The 5964-nt window shown below is 39.6% G+C and overlaps 1 long non-coding RNA gene across 1 annotated transcript in view; it reads left to right on the forward strand.

The window, feature by feature from the left end:
• Positions 1-5964, forward strand: part of LOC140159268 (uncharacterized) — a 486168-nt gene that overhangs the window by 125117 nt on the left and 355087 nt on the right. The gene's annotated exons all lie outside the window — the stretch shown is intronic.

Here is a 5964-nt window from a genome sequence, read left to right on the forward strand (position 1 = left end):
CATGGCTGGATAACAATACGCAGACTATTGTTCTCGTTTCGGAAACAAAGGCCACGCTCAGTATTGTTACTGTGCGTTTGCTTTGTAATGGTGCATCCAACTGAAATTATAATACCTATTTCATCACAGCACATTGAATATCGCACAGGTAAATCAGAAACATATGTTTATGAATTTAACCAGGGCTATGAGACTCATCCCTGATTTAACATCATAGTTGAGCTGTTTTCAATGAGGTTTATCTTGGTTTAATGGGGTCTAAGTCCTGAAAAGGTCGTGGTAAATTCTGCTGTAGACATGACTGCATAATGATGGCTATTGACACTTGTTAACGCGAATTAGTAAAAATAGAGTTACTTCATGACTTAATGTCAAATAGTAAATGTTAATATAAACATTTGATTAGTACTTTCCTTGAACCAAACATGAATTTGCTGAACTCACTAAATGTGATAGAGTCAAATCCGGTATGTATTTATTATTCGAGTGTCCAAAATAAACGTCTCTCTTTGAGAAAATTCACTGAATTGAATGAATAAAACATGTGTAATTATTAGTGTATTGAAATCAAGCGTTGTGTTACGAGTCGTACTTGACTCAAGGCCAAAATCACCTTTTACCCGACCTCACACGAGTGCACAACACAAATACTGTTTGGTTAATGGCCGCTATAAATATCTGGAAAACACATTAAGTTAGGAGCTGTGTAAAGTTTGTTGGTATAGAGGTGAACAATAACTAAACGTTGGCTTGATTATATTTTAAGCCTACTTAATTGGGTTACCCTTGAAAGTTTGCCTGGTCAACTGGATTCCTCTTTAAAGACCCATCCAGTTGACCAGGCAAACTTTCAAGGGCAACCCAATTAAGTAGGCTTAAAATATAATCAAGTCAATGTTCACCTCTATACCACCAAACCTTGCACATCTCCCAACTTATGTGTTTTCCAGATATTTGGAGCGGCCTTTAAGCTAACAAAATCTAAGTCTTTAATTGAAAGCACGTTATGATTGGTATAATATATGACAACAAATGCACATACACAATAATCAAATATAATCACTCTTTATCTATTTAGTACTTAGCCAGCATTCTTCTTCTTGGTGATCATAAAGTTCTTGCAATGTTCTGGACACTTGTCCTGCGAAATTCAGCGAAGTCCAGTGTACACTTGAGTTTATAAATATCCTTGTGTATGAAATCCTCACACAAAAATGGCGTTGCTTTCTCCTTGCCGTTATCTCCTTGCGCTGCTTTCTCTAAACTTAACCTCTTGCGCTGCTTTCTCCAAACTTGGTGCTATTTCCACCTTTCACACAATATCGTCAGGAAGCAGGACTGCGATGCAGTTGTCCCCACTTATTTTGACAGTTGTGTTGCTACTTTAACCAGACTTCAGCAAATCGGCAGAAGAATATATATCCCTTTCTTGGAAGAAGTACGTTCTTTGACGTATTCTAGATCTTCTCCGACAACACCGGCAGGTAGTAGTGCATTGACTACTTAAATTAATTCTGGTTAGCAATTTCCTTTCTTTGAAGGAATTGGACTGTAAGCATATTAGCTAGCTAGCCCAGATCAACATTATCAACTGTGTCAATAATTGTGTTTACATTTTCTTATATATCAAGCAATGGGAAATCCCAAATATTAATAGCCAAATGTGATCTTGGCAATTCCCAAGCCTTAATTATAACATTAACCTTTCACATGACATCACTTCCTTAGGGGAATTCCATTACATCATTTTCACTTTACAACCTCAAGGGGTTTCCAAATTAGATATGATTCAACTCAATTTGAGAGGGGAATTCCCCCCAAAATGTCATCACTCATGTAACTTTGTAAACAAAGATAAATCATCAAATTAAATTACTGAGGGCACATCACCCTTTTACATCAACTTCAACATAATGTTAACTTTGAGTGCTTAACTCAACATACACAGTGACTACTTGTCACACAAGTTCCTTTTTAAAGGAATTTTTGTTTGTCAGCTTTTATGCAATTCTGGACAAGGCATCAGCCATTACATTGTCTTTTCCCTTAATATGTTTGATGTCCAGATTGTACTCTTGCAAGGTCAAACTCCACCTCACCAGTCTTTGATTGTTGTTCTTCATCCTGTTGATGAAGGTGAGGGGATTGTGATCTGTGAAAACAAGCACAGGGTATACTGTGGTACCCAAATACACATCAAAATGCAGCAATGCTAATAGCAATGCTAGACACTCCTTCTCAATTGTGGAGTAATTTCACTGGTGCTTGTTAAATTTCCTTGAAAAGTAACATATAGGGTGGTCAATTTGATCTTCACCCTCTTGCATCACAACATCTCCACAGCCTATGTCACTGGCATCAACAGTCAACTTGAACTGCTTCTGAAAATCAGGTGCTGTAAGTACTGGTGAACTCATGAGTATAGATTTGACTTTGTGAAAAGCATTTTCACACTGTTCTGACCAAATGAAATTTGCATCTTTCTTCAACAAATCAGTCAAAGGACTTGCTATCTCTGAAAAGTTTGGACAGAACTTTCTATAATAGCCAACCATTCCTAGAAATCTCATGAGTGCCTTCTTGTTTACAGGTGTGGGGTATTGCTCAATTGCTTCAACTTTGGCTTTGATAGGTTTCACCTGACCTTGACCTACAACATATCCCAAGTATGTGACTGTGGCATGGCAAAACTCACTTTTTACCAGATTGACTGTCAACTGTACTTCAGACACACTTCTGTGCTTCTTAAACAATTGATGGAGTTGTTCCATGTGTTGTTCCCAAGTTTGACTGTAAACAATCAAATCATCTACATACGCTTCACATCCCTCTATGTCTGCCACAATTTACCATTCTCTGAAATGTTGCTGGTGCATTTTTCTAACCGAATGGCATGACTTTGTATTGGTAAAGACCAAATGGTGTACAAAAAGCAGAAATCTCTTTGGCACGGTCTGTGAGTGGAACCTGCCAGTACCCTTTCAAAAGATCAAATTTGCTAACAAATTTTGCATTCCCAATTTTGTCAATGCAATCATCAATTCTTGGAATTGGGTATGAGTCTGTCTTTGAATGAACATTTGCAGCTCTCATGTCTGCGACCAATCGGTATGAACCATCAGGCTTGGGAACAAGTATACACGGTGAACTCCATTCACTACTACTTGGTTCTATGATATCATTGTCTAGCATGTAATTGATCTCATTTTTTGAGATGTTCCATTTTCAATGGATTGACTCTGTAAGGATGCTGCTTGATTGGTTTTGTATCACCAACATCTACATCATGAAATGCAGCATTTGTCCTACTTGGTGTATCAGGAAATATATTGTCAAATTTGTGAATCAAATTTGCAATTTGACTTTGTTGATCTTGAGAAAGATGACCTAACTTTGAGTCCAAATTAGTGAGCACATCAGAATTGTTAAATTTTACATTATACTCTTTGTGCTCCAGCTCTTTATCCTGGTCAAATGTGACATCAGAATTGTCATCTTTACTCAGTAACCAAAGTTCTTGATATCTGATCCAGAAATTGCACTTACTTTGTGTACGTTTCAGCAACACTGTTGCCTTTGTCAACACTTGATGATGAGTGATTCCTACTGGCAACCGACGCTAGATGTATCTCCAGCGTAGGTCTTGGTGTTGCCAGTTGATTTTCCATCTGGGGATTTTCTTGAACCCAGTTCTAGAAACTCATCAAAGATGTGTGAGAGTTGATACTGTCCGTCGTCTCTGTTCATGGTGGTGCCCTCCTCTTTCTAATTTCTATAGCCTCCTTTATCCAGCGTGTAAATCGTTCTTGTTCCGTGCCAATGATCTCAGCGTCCCCCATCCAATAACATGGTTCTTGTCGACTACGTGATCTGTTATTGCAGACTTGTTTACCGTTGTGAGAGACTCTTTTCTATCGGCTCTGGTGGTAACTGTACTGTTAACCTTCTCCACTTCTTTCCTGTGTTCGTCAAGTCGTGTACCAAATTTTCTTCCAGTTTCCCCTATGTAGGAAAGGTCACAGTTTACTCTACCGATCCTGATGAATTTATTCAACCATGTTCGACAATCTTATGGACAAAACACAGTGAAACATCTTCGTGATTTAGAAAATTGTGAGAAAAGATACAGCGTCATAGAAACCATCTTGTCTATAGCCTCCGTTGCCGTGAGCAAAAGCTAACCCCACCCAGTTTAAAACTACGGTGCCCAGTGAATACCAACAAAGCAAAGGACATCATCAAGCGTGCAGAAAAAGGTCTCATCAGAGAGAGAATCCGAGTGGTAAATAATAAAATCAAGAACTTAAAAACCCAAAAAGATCAGCTAAAAGACGATGTAAACAACGAGATTCCCGCGGAATCTGAGCTAGGACAAAAGATCGAGCGTCACTTAGCGACTGTTAGCGAGACTACGTATCAAGATACTAAACGCCGTCACCTGCGGAAGTTAGAGATATTGACGAATAAAGCCGCCGCCAAGAGCAAAAAGTCCCATGATTCTGCGATTGATCTGTCAGGTTCTCAGCTCAAAAAATGGGTTGTAAATCTATCAAAATACAAACTGAATGCGGCTCAAACCAGCGTGCTAACAAAGGGCCTTAATTATGCTATTTCACCGTCTAAGATACCCGCGGAGGAATTTGTGTTGGCGACTGAATTAGCCTGTAAACACCTACCGCTGGCCGATGGAATTCAACTTCGTGCAAAAATAGCGAGCACTTTAAAATCATCAAAAGTGCCGGAGCAGAATGTCACCAAAGAAGAAAGAAAAGCCATCAAAGATCTTAAGAAAGCGGAGGATATAATTATTTTGCCAGCAGACAAAGGAAAATCTACGGTATTGTTGGACAAAGTTGAGTATGAAGAAAAAGTGAATACCATGCTTGGAGACAAGAAGACATACGAGGAACTACCAGCTGATCCGACGGCGAAGTACAAACGAAAACTGGTTTCTGCGTTGTCTAAATTAAAGAAGGAAGGTAAGATCACCGAAACTAAGTATAAGCAACTGTACCCCACTGCCGAAAATGTTCCTAGGCTATATTGTACGCCAAAAATACACAAGCCAAATACCCCTCTGCGTCCAATTGTAGATTACACGGCGACGATTGGTTACAGCACATCTAGATGGCTGGCGGATATACTAGGTGGTTTAGTCGGCAATACCCAACATCATGTGAAAAATTCCAAGCAGTTAGCTGAAGATCTGGCTAAAGTGGTCATCGAGGAAGAAGATATTCTTAATTCACATGATGTGGTTAGTTTATTTACCAACACGCCAATTGACCAAGTGTTAGAGATTGTGAAAAATAGACTTGAGAAGGAAAGCTTGCTTAGAGAGTACAACAGAGATACAGGGTTCAAAATAACAAGTGAGGATGTCGTGCATCTATTGGAGTTCATATTGACCACCACCTACTTTACTTTCAAAGGCAAAATATATCGTCAGCTCTTCGGTACGGCGATGGGCAGTCCCGTAAGCCCGATAGCGGCCAACATTTTTATGGAAGCCTTGGAACAACAGGCCATCGCTACTGCTCCGCTTGATTGTAGACCGAAGCTATGGCTCCGATATGTCGACGACATTCTTGAAGTTATTCAAAGAGACAGTGTTCAGCAACTCACAGACCACATCAACCAAGTAGACAAGTCTGGCTCCATCAAATTTACCTTTGAACAAGAATCGCAAGGTCAGCTTCCATTTCTAGACACCTTAATTGTGAAGAAAGACGATGGAACGGTGAAGTTGTTGGTATATCGCAAGCCTACGCATACCGACCAATACCTCAACTACCAGTCGCACCATCCATTACATCAGAAACTGGGGTGATTCGCACGTTATACAACAGGAAAAACACCATCGTGACGGAAGATGAGGACAAGGTTGAGGAGGAAAAGAAAATCCAGGAAGCGTTGCAAACATGCGGTTACCCTAAGTGGTCATTTGGAAAAGTTAAAGACCAG

Source organism: Amphiura filiformis, chromosome 8 (genome assembly GCF_039555335.1).
Source record: "Amphiura filiformis chromosome 8, Afil_fr2py, whole genome shotgun sequence".
Classification (NCBI taxonomy): domain Eukaryota; kingdom Metazoa; phylum Echinodermata; class Ophiuroidea; order Amphilepidida; family Amphiuridae; genus Amphiura; species Amphiura filiformis.